The sequence below is a fragment of the Echeneis naucrates genome, chromosome 6 (assembly GCF_900963305.1).
Source record: "Echeneis naucrates chromosome 6, fEcheNa1.1, whole genome shotgun sequence".
Taxonomy (NCBI): Eukaryota; Metazoa; Chordata; class Actinopteri; order Carangiformes; family Echeneidae; genus Echeneis; species Echeneis naucrates.
The window spans coordinates 21062966-21083753 of NC_042516.1; the positions used below are offsets into that span (position 1 = coordinate 21062966).

General features: G+C 43.8%; 1 protein-coding gene across 1 annotated transcript in view; it reads right to left on the reverse strand.

The window, feature by feature from the left end:
- Positions 1–20788, reverse strand: part of syngap1b (synaptic Ras GTPase activating protein 1b) — an 84838-nt gene that overhangs the window by 47892 nt on the left and 16158 nt on the right. The gene's annotated exons all lie outside the window — the stretch shown is intronic.

The window sequence follows — 20788 nt, forward strand, 5'->3', positions numbered from 1 at the left end:
GCATGAGCCAACATTACAATCATGAAACATTTTGACTGCTGATCACAAGTTTCTCTTCTCAACACGGACAACAACGAGCCAACTTGGCTGATGTCCAAAATCCGGGGCCATGCTTTGTAGCCTCAGAGCCGCTTCGGCCGGCGAAGCAGTTTCTGAATTTCAGAATCCACAAGCTGTTCGTGGAAGGACAAATTATTTTTTCCGTCTTTTGGAGTATTTCTGTGATGTTGCACTTATAGATTTTATTGCTGAGATTATCTAAAGTGTCAGAGGTGGAGTTTATAAAGTGGCATTTTGTCTGTGCCAGGAAAAAGTCGTGTGGTGGTAATATTTATAGTGCCAGTTCTCTGCTCACCCTTGATGTTATGTCTCGGGCATCTGAGTTAAACTTTTGAGCGGGGAGCTTCACCCGGAGCCTGCCAATCAACCGCCTGCTGTGTGCTTTTGCTTCAGCGGGAGGTGAACGGATTGGAGAGCGAACGAGTGTCTTTCTGCTGCTCTGCAAATGCACCAAATGAAGCTTTAACGCGAAGAAACGAGACGCTTCAGCTTGCATCATTTTCAGAGACGGACGTGCTGTCTCATCTCATGCCCGTCAGCAGACGTAATGCACTGCACGTGTGCCCGCCCTCCCCAGTGTGACACAAGGACACAAACGCCCAAAACCAGGCAGCGCTCTCTCACCTCACCAACCTACTCAGCCATGCTCAAAGTGGCAACTAACAGGTGTGGAATTTACCGAGCCTTTTTTTATTTATCTGCTTATGTGTTTAACACTCAGAACTACCAACTCAACCGTCCAGGATCCGAGGCCCAACATAAACGCTGTTCTTTGCAGAGTTTTTGCTCATTGCATGTGAGAAAACAGCAGATGGGAAGCGGTGGACTATTTGTGCTCTTGACAGCAAACCCACAGAAACACACAGAGAAGAGTGATGTCATCGCACAGAAGACAACTGCGAACAGGGTGAAGATGAGCACAACATTTTTTTGTTTTTTTTTTTTACAGCACACACTGGGAATCTGCTCTTTGTCTCTTATCCCAAAGTAATTTAAAGCGATGATTCGCAAAATTTGATTTCAAGCATTGCTGAAACTGACACACCCACACACTGAAAACATGACACACTCGCTGTCACATGTCACCAACGTCAGTCTAATCTGTTTTCTGCCAATCCCGCGATTAAGAACTGCTAACTCATGCGTCTTTCTGTAATATGTGATGACAGACAGTTCTTGCATCAGAATGACTTGATGAGTTGGATTCACATTTGTGGAGAACAGGAGTCGGATGAGAAGGCAAAGATGTCCTACCTAGATCAGGTGGGGCTTGGTGTGCTTTGTGTCCAGACTCCTATAGTGAGAGTGTCTGTGTGACCCCCCACGGTGAGAGAGGAGATGCGTTCAGTGACTTCCACTGCCTGGTGTCACTTTGAAACCGCAGCAGCTCTGTAGTTTGTGTTATATTCCACAGAAAACATCGACGCTCGTTCCGAATTGACACTCCAGGAAAAAAAAGAAAGAAAAAGAAAAAGAAACCAAAACCCACACAGTGATATTAGTGTCTATAAATAACGGGTTGGGACGCCTCCTGCTAACAAGTGTCTCGACACGCGTGCGTTTGTCTGACTGTCTGATGGGCAGATGACCATCCTCCGGTGGGTTTATAAGGCCGTGTTCGAGTTCCAGACAGAGAAGTATTGCTCAAGTAGTCAGCGCTCAAATCAGACTCAAACTAAAGCAAAGCCATCGAACGTGACACCACGACAGAAGATCAGCATACCGAGCCCAACAGAGCGAAACACTTCCGTGTTCCAAAGGGATGAATATCGGCCTCAAATCAATTCATGACCTTTAAATATTTCATAGACAAATAGCTATGTGAATAAATGATAAAACACCTGCCTCCATTTCCAAGGCTCTGAGAAAGGGGGCTCCTTCAAGCTATCTGGATATATCTTAGCAAGTGACTATAAAAAGGAACTATAGTGGTCTTATTACGAATTTAAATACAACACTCTACAAATATCACAGAAAACTATAAACTATATATTCATATATAATCATCTAAATAAATATCGTAGCCAAGTAATATTTAAGAGATAAAAAATACCATCAAGTGCAATATGGTGACCATCAACTTACTACAGAGCACCACAGACACATTAGAAGTCCCTATATAAAGATTATGGGGTTGTTAGTAGAATTTTAATTCTTGTCAACTTATCATCTACAAACAAGTGAGGTTGTTACGAAAAATCTCTACTGCACAAAGTGAAAGTGGTGTAAGTGGCCTGTAGGTGGGAGGATGTCCTTTCAAAGGGTTCTGCACAGGTAAATCCCCAAACTGCAGGCTTTTAATGCTCCGAAGTGCTTCATTTACCTGTGAGGTGACCCAAAAGTGCCACACTGATAAGAGTACAGGATGACAGTTATTAAGTAGGCCACTGTTCGTTGTCTCGCATCTTCAGACTAATTAGTGAGAGGTAAAGCGACAGGAAAACAAAACACTCCCGAAGCCAGCTGAGTGTTATAATTTCACACCGAGGCACCGTTCATCCTCCCCCCGCCTCCCCGGGGCAGCAGCAGCAGCAGCCTGCTTGTCGAGCACCGGCAGCAGCGGCTGTTCCGCGGCGGGCAGCCCGGCTGAGAGCTCCTCCTCCCCGGCCTCTCCCTGTCCTCTCTCCCCGGTGCCCTCCGCCCCGACCCTGCACTCGCAATTCCGGTGACCGACGGAAGATCCGCTGAGGCCAATTTCTCTCATCTTTTAGACGGGAATGATTCTGCCGTGGTTTCCTTAGTGGACGTCCGCCTGGTGCATGTCGGGGATGAACTTGGCAGAGATGGATGCGTGAAAGGCGAACGCGTCGCTGCTTTGGACTCTGGAGAAAAACTGCTCAACTGCAATCAAAAGCAACGGAGGGACGCAGAGAGGGGTGGCACGGAGCTCCTTTCCTGAATGTGCGTGCGTGCGTGCGTGGATGAGCTGTGCGGTGCGCAGTCGGTGTCTGTGTGCGCTCCGCTCGTCTCAGCTGCGCCTTTTTCCTCGGACCCCTCCAGCGGGGCAGATCATTCGGACGGCAGTTTTAACTTCCGATTTTAGGATAAAACACCCCCCAATCAATAATAAATAAATAAATAAATAAATAAATCAGAGAGAGAAACGGAGTGGCCAAGAAAAAAAGCGACTGCCACAGAATAAAGTCGGCTCAAAACTGCAATGCCCAAAAAAAAAAAAAACCGAACGCGTGCCAGCAGCTGACAGGCAGCGCAAAAATATAAATATCTGTAACTAATAATAAAATAAAACAAAGAAGAAGCAGCGACAACGGCAACTTAGTCCACCGTCCTTCTCCCACCAAGTAATCCGCCCGCTGGACGGAGATGATCCGGCACAGGTGGACGGCAGCAGCGTCGGACGGAACCTGCGCCTCAGCCTCTCTCTCCCGCTCTCTATCTCTATCTCTGTCTGCATTTCCAGCAGGAGAGAGAGAGAGAGAGAGAGAGAGAGAGAGAGATGTTTAATCGGGGTGGGGCTGGTTTTATCCCTACCGGGACCTGGAGTGATTTTAAAGCCTCACCCCCCCCCCCCCATCCATCCATCCATCCATCCATCCATCCATCCATCCATCCCTTCCTTCCTTCCTTCCTTCCCCTCTTTTGCCTCTTGCTCTTTTCTATTTCCCCTTCACCTTCTGCTGACACACACACACACACACATGCAGACAGAGCAGTGTGTGTGTGTGTGTGTGTGTGTGTGTGGTGGGGGTGGTGGGGGGGCAAATGTGTGGGAAGCATGATATTACTCACACAATATACAGTATTTCCACAAAGCGCCACTGTACCACCTGCCGTCCCCCAAACGCTGCTTCACACCCACAGGCAAAACATGGCCAATCTAAATTCTTAATATCGAGCCGCAGAATTTCTCTTGAGCTCTCACACACACACACACACAGATCCAGAGAAATATATATAAACACTGTGCAGGAATCCGTATCACAACCACCCAGGCTAAATACGATGTAGATTCACGGCTCAGCGTCGGCTGCACTTTTGAGTCTGGAGAAAACTGATGTGAGCCCACATGGAGGACTTTTTCATTTGAATTTTGAAGACATCAGCATTGAACCGGCTATCTCAGCAATGACAAGCAATCAGCACTTCCACAGGGGTAAAGGGTAGACCATCTCAGATCTGTTTCCATGACAACTGTGAGTTTGAAGCTACTTTTTTTTTTTTTTTTTTTTTAAACCATTGTTGTATTATGACACTGTACTTTCGCTGCCCTTACCGCAACCAAGTCACCTCATCGCTGCGAAGGCATGAAGGTGGAAATGTGGGTGGTGCAGATCTTCATTCATGCTTTGCTTTCCCTTTTCAGGAAATCTGTCTGAAAAGGATGATGAACTGTACTCTGCAGACACTGGAAGAAAGGTGGTTAAAGCGACTTCATGTGGATGTAACCCGTGCCACGTCTTCAGACAGTTCGCAGTCATCAGAGACTGCAGAGAGCAGAGTTCAGAGAACCCAACAAACATTTCAGCTGCTTTACCCCCCACGGCTTTCTTCCTCTCCTCCTCTCCCCCTTGTCTCATCTTCTTTCTTTTTTTTTTTTTTTCTGTGGCTCTCTTTCTCTCTCTATGTAATACAGTCTGTCTGCTCTATAATTATTTCCATGGTTACCATTAAGGATGTGAAGCTAAGCCTGATGTACTATGGTAGTAATCTTTTCCTCTCCTCCGCCTGTTCCCTCTGTCCTTTCTTCCTCTTCTTCTCGTGCTGCGTTGCTATGTGAATCTCTGCAGCCTTCTCTCCCTCTCCAGCACTTTTCAGCAATCTGCTCAAAGCCAACGTTGAATTTGGAAGTTTACGCGGCTCCAACACATGAACAAATTCAGTCAACCTGTGCCACATTTGCCTTAATCATATTTATTTTGATAGTGTTGTAGTTCTCAATGTGCGTGGCAAACCTGTGCAAGTGGGATGCAGATTGAAATTTGAGGATTTGTTAGTGGGAAGCGTGTCCTTCAAACATCCGTCCTGAGCAACACGGCGTGGTGAAGCAGGAGGAATTATTTCGGTCATCCAGCGGTCCGTTCCCCCAAATCTGAAACATGCCAACTGCGATTTGCAGCATGAGACGATTTTTGACACATTTCCCTAATCCAAACAAACACCATACTTGGGTCTCGTGGATAAGCTGCGCTACTTGCCTTTGACAGTCTCACATGAGATGTGCCACTGCCAACATTTGCGATCTATGTGTAAGCAATGCTTTTACTGTAAGTTCCTCTTGTGCCCCGCGATTCTGAAAATAAAAGCCCCTTTAATTTTTGCATGTAGACATTTGGAGGTAGCTTTGAGTTGTTCCCCTTTCGTGGCTCAAATGATGAGTTGAAGTACAGTTCTTTAATAATACGTTAAAAGCACAACACTGTGTACATAAATAATTTCTTGGCCGGGAACAATGAGCTTCATTAAATTATCCAGGAGCGTCACCGGGGCTTTTATTAAAATAAACTTTGACATGGGAATTTACCGGAATGAAAACACTTAGCTGTACTGGCTTTCCTCGTTTTGCACCTCAACAGAAACATTATGAGCTCAGCTGAACTTGACCCTGCACTCAACTCAATTATCTGTTAGATTATGACAACGTTCAAAGTTTTAGTGTCTTGTTAATTGGGTTCTCTCGTAAAGATTGCGAGTCCATTCCTCCCCTGTGGCACCGGAGCAGCACAGACTTCTTTCCGCTGACAATTTTGCCCCATTTAGACCAGAGGAACTCGGTAACAGCAGGATTAACCCGTGTCACAACATTCTGATGTGATATTGACATTTTGTGTTGATTAGATTCCTGAGGTTTCTTGCGCCTTTTGTAACCTTTTTGCCTCCCTGATGTGCATGTAAATGGCCGCCACGGCGCTCTGGTTTCTGAAATGATTCTGCTCATTTCATTATCAGGACCAGCAAACCAATGGGTGTGCACCATCCAGTCTGTTTCACAAGAAAAAGCCATGCCTTCAAATCCCATTAGGTGTCTGCTAACAAGCCCGGCTCCCAGGGAGGCGCTGTTTTCGCCACAGGTCATTCGACTTGTGAACAAAATTATTCTCACGCTGTGATGTCAACTAGAGCTCCCTCACCTCCGTTCTGTCAGTGCAGCCCTTACCAAGTGCCATCATCCCCAATTCCAGTGGAAGTGTTACTGAGCAGACACCAGCTTGTGCAACGATCCGTGTGTCAGATGGATAGATAACGGGAGGTTAGGTCTGACAGCAGAGGAAGGATCCAGAAGAGTTGTAACAGGAAACACACTGTGACAGCCAGACCCCCGAAGAGCTGGAGAAGAAAATGGAAAGATGGGAGGTCGCCCGGTGCCGTACTATCAGAAGCACCGCGGAGAAAGCCTTGTATTTTGTGACTGGGTGATGGATGGTCGAACAAGAGGGATAGGACTAGACATACACACTGCCACCTGGCTGGGCGTGACGCCAAGGCAGGAAGATGAGCTTTCGAGGAGTCCAATGTCGACTACGGTGGCCTGTTAGCACAGCTTAAGCATCAAAACCGGACCGCATTCATTACAAATGTCATTAAAATGTTTTTAAAAACTGACGAGGGGAAAAAAGAAGAGAAATGAATAGATGTCGCGTAGACAGTATCAGTGCACAGACCATCATGGCTGCGTAGGACAACTTCACAACATACACACAACAGTAATCTGGATTTGAAGATCTATCAGTGTGTTGGTCCACCACTTTGTTCCAGAGTGAGATGACATCATTACTTTATAAGCTGATATGAATTTGATGGATGGAGGTGACTTTCACCGACTTACCCCCACCAAAACTAAAGTCTTTCCACTTTAAACGAAGAATCTCAACGACTTTTGCAACGATTGTCTTTTGCTCTGAAATGAGCCATAAGAGTGACATTTAAGGGTTTGAGGGAACTATTTCAACATTATCTGAGCTGACTGGACAACAATTCATGTCATGTTGGCCATGTCGCCATGAAACAGGTGAAAATTTCATTTCTTCCCTGCAGACCTGAACAGATAAGCATGGAAAATTGATGGATGGATGGAAGGAAGAAAGGAATAAAAGCAACCAGTTAAAAAAAAAAAGGAGAAGAAACAGATGAAAACACAAGCCACATAAGAACTCAAGCACAATGGCATCTGGGGTTCAGTTTTGATGTGTAACATCAAAACACCCCAGAAGAAATGCACAGTCCGTCTGTAGTTAGTCAGTGAACCTGCAGGGCCAAGCAGCTGTAAAAGGCATTAATAGCTTTTTAATGTACTCCTGATCTTGGTCTTTTTTCCCCAAACACAAACAATTTTCTTATCTGGTTTTTGCAGCTCAAAAAGAAAGTCAGCAGCTGTATTAAAACCACAAAGCATGAAAATCTAGTGTCGTCATCAACTGTACATCATCTGGCTTTCAGTTTATCTGAACATGGTTGTGTTTAGCTTCAGCTGACCTCTTAATCTTTTGTGCTGCGCAAATTGATTATTCAAACTCCGGAAATAAATAAAGTGAGAAGTCGGGTCATTTTCCCTACGACGTCAATGCAATCACTTCTTCCTGCACTTAGGGCACTCGCACCCTGATGCTAATTACGCACAACTCGGATTTATCGACTCTCAGCGTTGCTTACGATTTTTAGACCTGGAGACTATATTCACATTTATATACAGTCTATGATCCCGACTAACCTGCTGCCTCATACAGAAACAATCTGCTACTTAATGCTTTGGATGCCATCCTCAGGATCACATTAACAATAGTCACTATTTATTTATCATTTTCATATTTCATATTTTTCCAATGCCATTCTCAAAGATTTAAATCAGAGAATTTCCAAATAAAAGCCCACATTTATAACCTTTAAAATACAACCACCTGCCAACAGTGCACCGACCACCCACACAAACACATCTCAGCTGCTCTGCTTTTCTGCTTTCCTGTCCAGTTATTGCAAAGTCATTTGCTAAACGTCGTCGTTGTGCTGCTGCTGCTGCCGCTGCTGCTGCTGCTGTGCGCGGGCACGTGGAGAGATTTGAAGAGGTGACTGTCAAACTCAACAAGCCGCCCAGTCGATCTTGAATGCGTCCTTGTGGTAAGCAAATCCTCTCAAGTGAGAGAGAAAGAAGTGATGTGACTGTGCAGACCGTTGGCGCAGACCTCATGGGCGCACGCAGCTGTGCAGTTTGGACACGAGTCCTGTTTCATGCATGACTCTTCGAAAAGTGCGACCCCATCTCCGACTTATGGACCAAAGCGAGAATTAACAGCACAACTACAAATTACTTCTCTCTTGGATCCATCACAAAGGTTTCCTTGAGATCTCTTGGTCTGCAGGCAGACAGATGGCCACATGAAGACGTTTGCATCCCAACTTATTTACACGACATCAAGCACACAGCCAGTTTTAAAGTGCAGGGACATTGAGATTCTTTTCTCTACACAAGAACTTACAAAGACAGAGGGTCCGCTGTGAGGTGCGACGCCCCGAACAAGACTAAGATTTGATATTTCCTAATGAGACACAGACACGCACACACAATCCTCTGAGCGCTGACATATGTAAAATCTGCATGACAATATTAACATATTGCAGGCTTTGTCACATCCACCTACACACATACAGAAAAAGAACCACTTGTAGGAACGCTGTGCTGAATATACCGCTCTGCACCGGATATAGCTGACACTCGCTGCGTGTCGCTGCTTTTATTTCACCACGAGAGGCCCACTCGTGCCACAACGCTGCCAGGTGAGGAAATGAATACACAAACAGGCGATGCATATGGAAACACCTCCTATCAGGCAGGTACATTTGGCTGGACACAAAGGTGCTCGCAGAAATTGCCACGAAACTTGGATTTGTGCGTTAAGAAGAGAGGCTGAACACACACACAGGCACATCTTACTCCGGGGTGGAGACAGGGTGCGTATCAGCATAGACCAGCAGAGAGCCTGGAGGTGATGGAGAGACACAGAGCTGGTTTTGCCCCCCCCCCCCCAATCCTTCCTCCTTCTTCCCAGGCTGTATTGCACTTCTGTGTGAAAATATTCAATTAAAACACTGTTGAGTACAAGTGTAAAAAAGCAAACAAACAAACAAAGGTACTACAGACATAAACATGCACACTTACACACAGATCACCAGGGAGGAGAGTGAACGGGAGTGGCAGACTAATATCACACAGCAGTAGGTGTAAAGGGATGGGGAGATCTTCAGATATTTGTCATTGAGATATGAGAAACCGTAGATGGCTGCAGATTTTATCTTTTTTTTTTATTATTATTATTTTTTTTTTGCCTCTGGTGACGAGAAAAAAATGTCACCTGCAAAAGATCTGTTTTATTTCCCTTTTTCTGTTTTCTCTCAGATGAATTCTCTGTGATAAATCTCAGATCTATTTTTAAGTGAATGAAAGAATAAGTGGCAGGAGCACATGTTGCAGTCCAAATGTGGTGTTTGTTATATATTATCCGCGGAGTAACAGATTTTTTTCACTCTTCCAGACTGAATAATCTGGAAGGAAGCTTGAGGGCCTTATACCAATCAGCCACATTAAAACCAGTTCCCATCAGCGTAATTTACTGCCGCTGACGCACTCTGGCTTTGGTTTTCCCGACAATGTGAGGAGAAGATGAAGGGGCAGATCTTTTACCTGTAGCGGCTGCTCCACCAAACGTCTTTATGAAAGTCTAAAGAAATATTTAGCAGCTCAGCCACCAGAAGATCCATCTGTCTACTTCAGAAACACTGGTTAACTTACTTCTCTGCAAGACCGAGAATTATCCAGACAACTGTGTGCTGCACAGCAGCCATCACCTTTTTTGATATCAGGGATTTTGGTGAAATACTTCACAGTGATAGCGTATCTCAGAAAAAGACCAGGGTGAAAGCACTGGGCAGCACATTTAGCGCTTCCTAGATAAAATGAAAAGTGCAATAAACAACTTTTTTCTGACCCAGAACAACGACCATTCATCTGCAGAGTGCTGAGTTTTCGGTAAGGCGGCCGATCAATAAATACAGTGAGAGCACATAAAAGAATCGCAAATAAACTCATAAATGCGAATAAGGCCGCAGCACTCGTCTTTTATGTGCATGTTTTTATTTTTCAAATTGTTTGTGGGCTACTCTGGGGAGAAAGAGGGACGACAGCGAGTGAGAGCCGCAAGACGAGTAACCAGAACGGCACGAATCGTCATTATGCGTGGTCATACATGGCCAATCATCAGGAGAAAACTTTCTCTGCCATGTCCAGCTGTTCGATTCTGTCTCTGCAGGCTGCGCACATCTGTTTTGATGAGGAAGAATTCATTTCATAAATGGATTTGCCTGTGAGGAATATATATAAAATTTGAGCGTGCCAGTACGCTGTATGACTTTTGGCTTTATTTCCCTCTCTTGTGCCGTCCTTTTTTCTTTTTTTTTTATTATAAATGATCCTTTCCACTTCGCTATCATTTTAGGGACTGACTGCTGATGCAGCTGATTAGCTCAGAGTTTATTCTATGCCTCCATGTAGCGCTAGCATGAGAGTAAGCTTTTTCACTTCAGCCGCTCTAGAACTTACAGCTAAGTTGCAGGTATGTTGTGCATGTCTGGATGTTTCTGCTTTGACTTGCAGCGACCTCTTCCATCAGTTCGAACAACGGCTTACTAAATTTAAAACACTCCCACAACAAAATCCCAGAGTGAAGTCTGAGCTGTGCAATTATTTCATCTACATCACTTTGCTGTTCTGTGATTAACACAACAAAGTTTCCTGCTGTGACTGACTGACACACCATGATTTTCAATATCAGCCAAAAATAAATTCATAACGACGCTAGACCTGGTTTTCAGTGAGAGGAAGTGGGATGGATATACAGTATCAGAGCATTGGTAATAGATAATAGTCTTTGTTCTCCAGGTGATTAGTTAAATCATTCAGGTAATGATTCGTCGAATTGAAAAGTATTTTCCGATGGACTGATGGACTATTAAAGTAACCACTGAGAAAAGGTCTCCACCAAACCTGTGAGCTTTTTAACTGTGAAACTGGTTCAAATTAATATCCTTTTACACGATATCTTCCCGTCACGGACCAACTGACGTCTCCACTCACCAACTCTTTATACTCTAAACTGCAGTCGTCATGCCAACCACTTTCTCCTTGACCCTTTTTGCACGGCTTCCCAAAGTCTATTTTTATTCTTTTGTCCAGCGTTGTGTATTTCCACCTCGCCAACATCTCGGAGCTGTTGCACCTTCGTGTCTTTGTGCGTCTACTTCATAGTGCCACTACGGCGCGAACGCTGCAGCTGCTCGGGAAGCTATTTACACCTGAGTGACTGAGGCGCCGCTGGGCTGTGGCAAGAAGCTGAAGGTTACCGCAAGTTTTTAACGTGGTGGGTTTTCTGGATTATATGGAGGCCAAAGGACACAAATGATTAAACCAAATTCTCTCTTTTTTTTTTTATTCCTGATGAGTTTCCAGTGCTTCTCTGTCTGACCTGTTTTCATGTCAGGCCGCTTGGATCAACGCAGATCGACTGTTTTGTTTCGTATCGCAGGCGTTCAGTTTAGACAACTACTACGAGATGGATCGCCCTGTGGTCCTCTATTTTTTTCATCTAGACCCATAAGCGGGTCAAAATTTTCACTTAGCTGATGAAATTTCTAATATCTACCAAAGTTTTGTACAAAAATTCCCAATTAGCAAATTATTAGGTAGGCCATTATACTGGTTGTCATATTTCTAATCCATCCACAGAAATAATATCGTTGGAGATAGAAAAACATTTTGAATCAATTACTTGACTTATTTCTTGTTTTGAACTGATAACATGGAGCTTTTCAACGGATGAAAGAGCTGCTCCATGCTTGCCACTTCCAAAGTATCTTTAAAAATTCGAGGTGGCGCAGCAGCAGAAAACCGTTTCCAAACATCCAAGTTGTCTTGCATCAGATCTTATTTGCCTGCACTTGTTTCAAACCTGAGAAAACTGTACAGACTAATTACCCAGCTAAACTGGAAACTTGCGAAGATGCATTTGTGCATCTGTCATTTATTTGTGGCTCACTAAATATCTAATTATCCGGGTGCTTGTGTATGCGACACCCTAATGTAAGGCTATCAGCTGTATTTGGTGCACTCATTTCAAAACGTGTTACACTCTCCAAATACACAAAATGCCCTAACAGTTCATTTACTTTTACTTTTTAGCTCCTTCACCAGGTTTCAAACTCAATTGTCTTGACGAAGATTAGAGAGAAAGTCTGATTAAATGTGTTCAAAAAAAGAAAGTTACTGCACCGGCTTCTAAGGCTGGAGTGATATCTAGTGTCCGCCCAGAGACTCTGCTGGATTAGATAAACACATTTCAGAACCATTCACATACTTTTTTTGCAGGGCACTTCCATCTCTTGCTCAGAATAAGCTAACACGCGCACGCACACACACACACACACACACACACACACACACACACACACACACACAGTTTCATTTCAGAAGTGTGGAGATGCAAAAAAAAAAAAAAAGGGTAAAAATCAGGGCAGTGAATGAGAAACGCTGCCACCTGCAGCTACTGTTGAGTTGAGCCTGAACATAACACTTCACCCCAAAACTCAGGCTGAAGAGCTGTGAAGTGGCCGATAGTAAAAGACTGGTTGTACTGGGCATCTGCCAGGTGTGAATGTGTGCAGCTCGGTGTGAAGGAGGGTGCCGCCGAAAACACACACAGAGAGAGAGTGTGCCACCTTCTCTTGGAGATGCTGCTGGGTGTTTGATGCCGAGAAGTTCAGGAACCTCGTGGGAATTTGAATTTAACAGCTGTATGCAGCAGTTCATTTCTCAGGAGCTCACACGCAGATGTGCTGAGCACACTGGATACCACCGGGGGGGGGGGGTACCGTCATATGAGCTGATCGTGTGGTTTGATGTGAAGTATGTGCCGTTATGGCCGTCCATCTGCGTCTGCTTTGATGTGCAACGTGAGTGCGAGCGTCGCAAAGACATTAAGGTGCTTTTATGCTGCTGTTTGCTATGTGAGAACATCCCAAACCTTCAGTAATGAAGCTTCACCGCGCTGAAGTCGAATTGTGTCGTGGACTGCAGGTCAGAGTTCCAAAGTCCGAAGTTGGAATCAGTCGATTAAAAGAAAGTTAACAAGTGATTAAGGAACTCCGATAGACGTTTCAAAATAATACAGAGAATTTCTAAATTCTATTATAAATTCTAAAAAAAAAAAAAAAAAAAATTGCAGTAATGTTTGTACAAAACAAAAAGTTTTTTTTTAGGATATTTAACTTTCAAGGTCAGGAAGAGGAAATATAAATATATGGCTGCATTCACATTGAAGATGCCCCGAAGTTAAATTTGTCATCTTGGGCAGGAAGACCAGACCTAACCAGATGGTAGTTTACTTATTGTGACAAATACTCTAAAGATCAGAAGGACCGGACTGTGTTTCTCACACAATCTAACTATAATTTTCAAATTAGCTGAGAAAATGTATTTATTTATTTATTTATTGTTATACACGCCTTTGTATTCCCTTAGTGAGAAGTACCCTTGCTGGGAATCGCAGTGGTGGAGATTATCAGTATTTCATTGATCACTGAGCTTTTAGATCAGTGAGCTTGTCGTGAAGATGCTGTGAAGTCTTGTGATGAAACTATCAGACTCCTGGAGCATTTATACAGGACCAGCACGTCATATGATACAGTATGGACGTGTGAATGCTTTTAACGGTGTATCCGTCATGAACATGGCAGACGCTTGACTGGTTTGCAACTCATTAGTTTCAAACACGCTGAGGAGAAGAAGCTTGTGGTGGCTGAACCTTTCACGGGAGCTTAAAATCCTCTCGTTGCTGCATGGCAGGTAGAGACAGTCCCCGTGGACCCCATCTGTGTTTTTCTAAGCTGACTACCGCACCTGAAGCTGACCAAGAGCTGGAGATCCTCCTGTACGCTGAGCCGGTGGCCAGCTGTCACTCAAACCGAGGCCAGGTTGCTCGCCTTTTTCCTCGCTGTTATTCACTTTCCTGCATGCTGCTAGGGTATGATAATATGGCTGTCCGTTATATCACACCAGCCCACAGGCTACGTCGCTCAGAAAGGAATTTCGTGTTACATAATCATGCCATTTACATATCGCTTTGCATAAAAATCTTAACGCAGGGTGTTGTTCACTATGCCCTGTCATATTATGTCAAAGGAAAAAAGCGAAGGAGAAGCTGCAGCCTGAAATATTAGGCGTCCTCTTTCTCCGTTTTGTCATGTTTTCGGGCTAACTTGATATCGTTCCATCTGACTGAGTGCAACCACCCAGCCAAACACCGGAGGGGGGGGGGGGACTCATATCTCCGGTCCACCTGACTCTGGTCTCAACTCAGACAGCCCTTGGATGCTCAAACGTAAAGCTCTGCGTTCGCAGCCTGCGTTTGACTTTTTTGGGCTTCCATGTCAAGGTGAATAAAGCCCTTCAGTTGTGTTTTCCATAGCTGAAGTATCTTTTTAAAGCAAATTGTTTGGCTCCTCTATGAGCATGGAAACAACGTTATTCACAGCTTCATTCCCACTTGAATGGACCACAACATTATTCAACGAGTCGCTCCTGCTCTGATTCAGATAGTAGGACAGAAACTCGAATGTGGGTGTCAGCGCATGTCCTGATCTCCGTGAACTTATCGAACAGAGATTGTACTTAGTATTTAAGCCAAGACCTTTTCTGCACGTTGCAGATAAATGAAAGTACATGTAAAGGAACATTTCCAACAGCGCGTAAAGTGAACAACAAAGCCACAACCATTCAAGCACTTCTGCGAGGTTACACTTACGTTTGCGTTTAACTGCTGATGAAAACATCATCAGCTCTGAAAGTCTTGGTCATAAAGTTTTAAACAAACGGTGATGCTAGACGAAAGTTAAAGTAGAAGATGAATGTGTGTATCACTTTTTATGGCAACCCATTCAGTTTTATACATTTCTCTTCGAGCCACAAATGTCAATCTCGCTGAAGTCGAGAAGTCGTTTGGATTTATTATCAGGGGGACCATAAATGTCTGTAAGTTTCTGTGTATATATTTATTTTCACCTGTCACAGTCAGGCTGAAGAAAATTCTTGATGTACTTGTTGAAAGGTTAATTTGAGCCACGATCTAAAGCACCTGAGCTCTTCGTTTGGATGGAAAAACCGAAACTCCAGCCCGTTTTTCCAAGCATGACGTGAAATTTAGTATTCTGCCACACACGCAGCCATATAAACGGCCGGCTCGGTACCTGTGCTTTCATTTAACTGTCAACCTGTTAGAGTTTTTGGTGACAAGCAGGAGCACATTTTGACAACAGGCAAGGACAGAGAACTGTACAAAACAAACCCACCAAGTCCCGTCTCTTCCTGATTTAACTCAGGATTTCCAGAGCAATGCTATTCAAAAGATAAACTTAATATGCAACTGGGTAAAATATTTAATACATATAAAGAAGTTTGGCAAAAAGCAGCACATATACAGCTTCATAAATGTGCTGCACTCATTTTCAGGAGGCCTCTGTTGTTGTTGTCCATCAAAAAGCCCCACACAACAATGTAGCGTACCATCTGTATTCATTTGCAGTTCCAAAGGCAAGACAGCCAGATGATTCAGCAAATCTCTCCACAAACACAAGCTCAGGCTTCTTGGGAGGGAGATTTTAACTTTTCCCAGAGACTGAAGCACACAGTTTATAAACTGACACCCGGCACCATAACTATGCTACGCCAGCTTGCGCTGACGCAAAGGGGCCTCTATTGTCATAACACTCTAAATGAACTCTTATCACTGAGAGAAACACTGGAGCAGCTAATTATACTGGGTTATATGATACAGCAATAGACTGTTAATTCACTTTTGAGTCCAGCTTGTCTTGATCCTGCAGCAGGAGAGCAGATTAAAAACAGTAAAATATCATTCACACCTTCCCTTAGTGACTTTTTCTTGGACCTGCTTGATAAATCAGTTTGGTTTTTCAGTCTGAGTTTGGAAAAAAAAAAAAAAAAAAAAGGCAATAACTGGGGTAACTTGGGGTAATTTTCTTGTTCCATAGCAAAGGGCCTGTCATCAAAGTTGACTAATTCGTGTAATCATGTGAAAGCAGAAATGACATGCAAGGAAATTCAAAATGGCAACATGACATGTGTCAGGATAGCAGCGTAGAGAAGGGAACGCTGACAGATGGGGCATTTTAGGTTTTATCCCTCTCTCACTGTGTGCACACGACTCAGGCGAAAACACACCCAAGCATCCGCAGATCCAGCTGAACCAAAGAAGCTGCTGGCCCTCCATACAAACTGTTCAACAGTCCACACTTCTGGAAGGAAACAGCTTAATAACTCCCTGAAGCTCCGAGAAACCACTCAGGAAGGGTCCCAAACATCGCTACAGGAGTCAGCCTGAACCCTGCGTTCTATTTCTCAGGTCAGACTGATACCACCTTAGTTTGTCCTAAGCCAGGGATCGGCTCCTGATTACAACAACGCGAGCGATAGATCATATTGTTGAGATCTTCACACGAGAAAAACAGCAAAAACAATGAAAGACCTTATATTAGTGCTGAAGGCTAGCTAGCGTTAGCTACCTAGCAGCTCGGGGCAGACTGTCCTGTGATGGCCGTCAAACTTAATATGTTGTTCTCTCACATGAGACTCAGTGATCGTTACCACATTATTACACTGTGTGTCACTGCGGCAAGATGTAGCTCTGGAGACATCACGGTCGCAGGAACACCCACTGAGGTGTTTCTGCATGCGGACAGATTTAAGTCTGGTTTTGTTGTGGTTGTCCTCAGATTGGCTCCGGCCCTCCAAGATGGCCAAGTGGTGGGTGGATGATCACATGAATACATGCTCTGTCGGACCCATGTATACATCTACTGAACAGTTTGGATAACTTGACTTATTCTCGAACAGCTTAATCAACCAAAACACGGGAAGAAATACAGATACTGTTTCATTTACAGGATGAAGTGAGAAACTTTGCCCGATGAGAAAGAAGCTGAAATGATGTTCTTGGGTTTTAGTCACCTTCACATGGCAGATTGAAATATGACATTCATCTCAACACTAACAACAGTGGAACGTCTAACACTTGCTTTGTATGTGATTTGTCTTCACTGTCATTTTTCATCTTTTTTCTTTTGGGGGGTGGGGGGGGGGGGGGAGTGAGCACACAGCCCACGGGCTTTGTTGAGTGGGTTTGGTGTCAAGACTGCGAAGCAGGAAGGGAATGGGGTGAAAGCCATGTGATGAAGCAGAATGGAAATTGCAGGATGCGGGGAACGACAGTGTGAGTGTGGGAGTAAGTTCAAAAAATCAATGTATCCATGCTGATAGTGGTGCTGTATTATTTATATCCAAAGTTAAAAAAAAATTGTAGAAGCAGACACTTTGGGGGGGGGGCTGGAACGCAGCATCTGAGCAGAAACACAAAATAAATGAAATATCATATGAAGGTCACATACTGCAAAGGGCACTGGGACAATTGCTCAGCTGAATTGGTTTTATCGCAGCTGTCCGCTGAGATGAGATAAGGGAGAGTCGCCATATGTGTAAGCCCCCGTTGCTGAAAAACTATTCAGGCGAAGTTAACAACCAATCAGCTTTGTAGCAGCAGAATTTCTCTTCCCGCCCCCCTCGAGGCCAAGTCATTCAGATAAGATTTCTCTCAATAACAGAGCCGGCTTAGATGAAGTCAATTTACGACTTGAGCACAAAACATTAAACGGCCAAATTCATTAATGGGGATTATCGCATCCCACACTATAGATGTTAATGAGGGAGAGATGAGGTGGACAAAGTGAAAGTGTTTTTATTTTTTTTTTGTTTGTTTGTTTGTCTGCCAATTGAGCTTCTAACTACATCATCAAATTAGCTCTACAGTATCCTCAACTGACACATGGCTCTTCTCATCCTCACAATATCGTCGGCTCCATTGCAGATTGAAGGAGGGGAAAAAAAAAAAAAAAAAGAAGTTGTTACTGTTTTAAGATAATACAACATGTAAAATATTCTGCAGATTATATATGTTCACTCATGAAAACGTCCTTCCTAGAAGCCTAGCATACATTAGCTAGTACATTTCATTCATGCATTAGCATGTTGTTATTTCATAAATATAAAAATTTTTATCAGTCTCCAAAACCCATTAAATGCTGAGCTGAAAAAGCTGCAAGTGCATGCAAAAAGTACTAACGCCTCTCATTTGATACTTGTGGTGAGTACCGTGGTGACCAAACAAAACAAATGCAAAAGAAATATATGTATTTTTTTTGTCCAGTCATTTTCCCCCGTCACAATCATGAAATGTTAATTGAGCCACGTAATTGCATAGAATGCTTAGGCTGCACTATAATTATCCGGCAAAATTAATGTCATCATTATACGTTAATTACCTCCTCAGATTTAAAATGTTTACTGAAAACAGAGAAGGTACAAGGAAGTGGATGAAAATGGAAAAGCGCATCTGCACCACTTGATATGTTGTGACAGCGACAGAGGAGCCAAAAAGCCCATTGAGGCATTGTGTGTTTGACTAATCGCACATCGACTGTACAGCCCAATATCTTTCATCTGAGCGTCACTACATCAGGCATCCAGCTGGGATTGCTGTCAAACGTCGGCGTTCATCAATATCTTGAGAAAAATGTCGGCCTTTACGTCTGTGATGAATAATGAATCGAGGTTGACGTATTAGCGTTATCACAAATAACAAATACACAGATGGGCGTTTGCAGCAGCTGCAGCATGCAGGGCCACCTCTTCGCATGTTGCATGATATAGGGCCCTGTGTGTGTGTGTGCCTGGGGGCCTAAACATATCTCTCTCGGAGATTGTAAACGTGATTTAGTTGTGTGTGCATTGATTTCAGTGTGTGTACAATGACAATTGCAGTTTGCGGTTTTATCTTCTTCTCTCGGCTCGTGGAAATATTCCGACACCGCGTGTCCTTTCTCGGCCCTGCTCCGATTGCAACAAGGTCGCCGCGCCTTTGAGTTTCCTGAGGGATGCAAATCATTCATCATCTTGAAAGGGAATAAATGCTCCTAATTGTGTCCACAATGCGCTCAATATAAGCACAGCGTCGTACACAGGCAGACCCACTCTATAAAGAGCTCACCTCAGCCTCGTGCTTGTTTGGGTCCTGGTTACGACATTAGCAGGAGTTTACTCTACGTTAAGGCCCACCGCGGAATGGATGGTGAATTATACAACCCAAGGTCCTTCAGAATTAGATGAGCTAAGGTTTGGTCACCCTCATCAAAAGATCGACTTGGTTCAATTCTGGATGCTCAAAGCCCAAACATGAGGCACAAGCTCAAGCTACAGACGTGTTCATTTACTAAAGGAATGGCTCAACAACTCGGGAAATCCATTAATCTGCCGAGAGCCAGCTCAGTGCCTCTTTCATTTAAATATGAAGTTAAGCTTAGCCTATTATAGACTGTTGCCCCGGACCCCATAGATTGTGTTGATTTTACACTTTGGTGTTTGTATGATTTTACAAATGAGATATAAAATATTAATTAGAGAGCTGACAGGCAGATTTTATTACAGGTTGTGGAAGGATGAAATCTGTTACACATGGGTATATTAAGAGCTTTTAATAAGACGCAGCATCATAAAACATGCAGCTTTTCGTGCCTCATAACCAGAAAAAAAAAAAAGAAGAAGCTGTTTCTTTCCCTTTTGTACTAACTAAGCTGCTGGATATAGCTTTACCTTCCACATGAGAGTGAGCTCAGTTTCCTTATCTAACTCTTGGCAATAGTTAAATGAATGTAATTTCCAAAATGTTGAAGAATTCCTTTAGATTTTTTTGGGCTTACCCAGTTGCATATTAAGCTGTGCTGCTGTGGAAGAAGCCACAGAGACTCAGACTTTATTAGTATACAACACGTTTTCTAATAATGACTCAACTGCACTGTACCTTCATCAGCTCACATACTGTCACACAGGTAAACATGTTCTCTAATTGTGACCTTACCACAACCTCCATTTGTTTTTTGTTGCTGAGCTAATTATTGCTTATTGCCTGAGGCCCATTCATCTCTTTTGGATGTCTGGACATGGCCACCACAGATGGTCCATAATGGTGTCAGTGCATTATGGCCTGTGGTGTGGCTTGCTAACATATGTGAATGCGTTTACAATACACTTACACACGGGCAGCGTGAGCTGACAGTGCGATGTCAGCACACTGCATGTCAAAGCGCGGCGGGACCACGCCAACTGATGTGTCAGTTGTTTGACCACCTCGAGGTCAGACAGCCACTCATGAAGATCCAGTTGAATCAGCACAACTGTTGGAGAGCACAGAGGTTGCGGAGACGCAGAATCGTGGACAGAGGACGTCGCTTGGGAGGTCCTTAAAAATAGCTGAGAGCGACGGAGAGGTGGAGGAAGTGAGGGAAGAGGGAGAAACTGAGCGGAACATTTTCAGAAGGCCCAGAGAAACTGAGGTCGGGGCAAAACAAACAGAGGGTCAGTCTCACAGCCACATCAGAGCAGAGGAGGAAGCCAAAGAAAAGTTTAAAAGCGTACAGAAAAGGAAGAAAAAGACTGCACAAGTAAAAGCTCAAAATCAACTGAGGAAGATTTAAAGAGATAGAGAAGTAAAATAAAATAAAATAAAAAGCACGACTATCAGAGCAACAGCGCATGCATTTCATTTTAGAGCAAGAAAACTGACATATCACTCAACCTGACGAAGAATAGCGGTAGCCAAAAAGT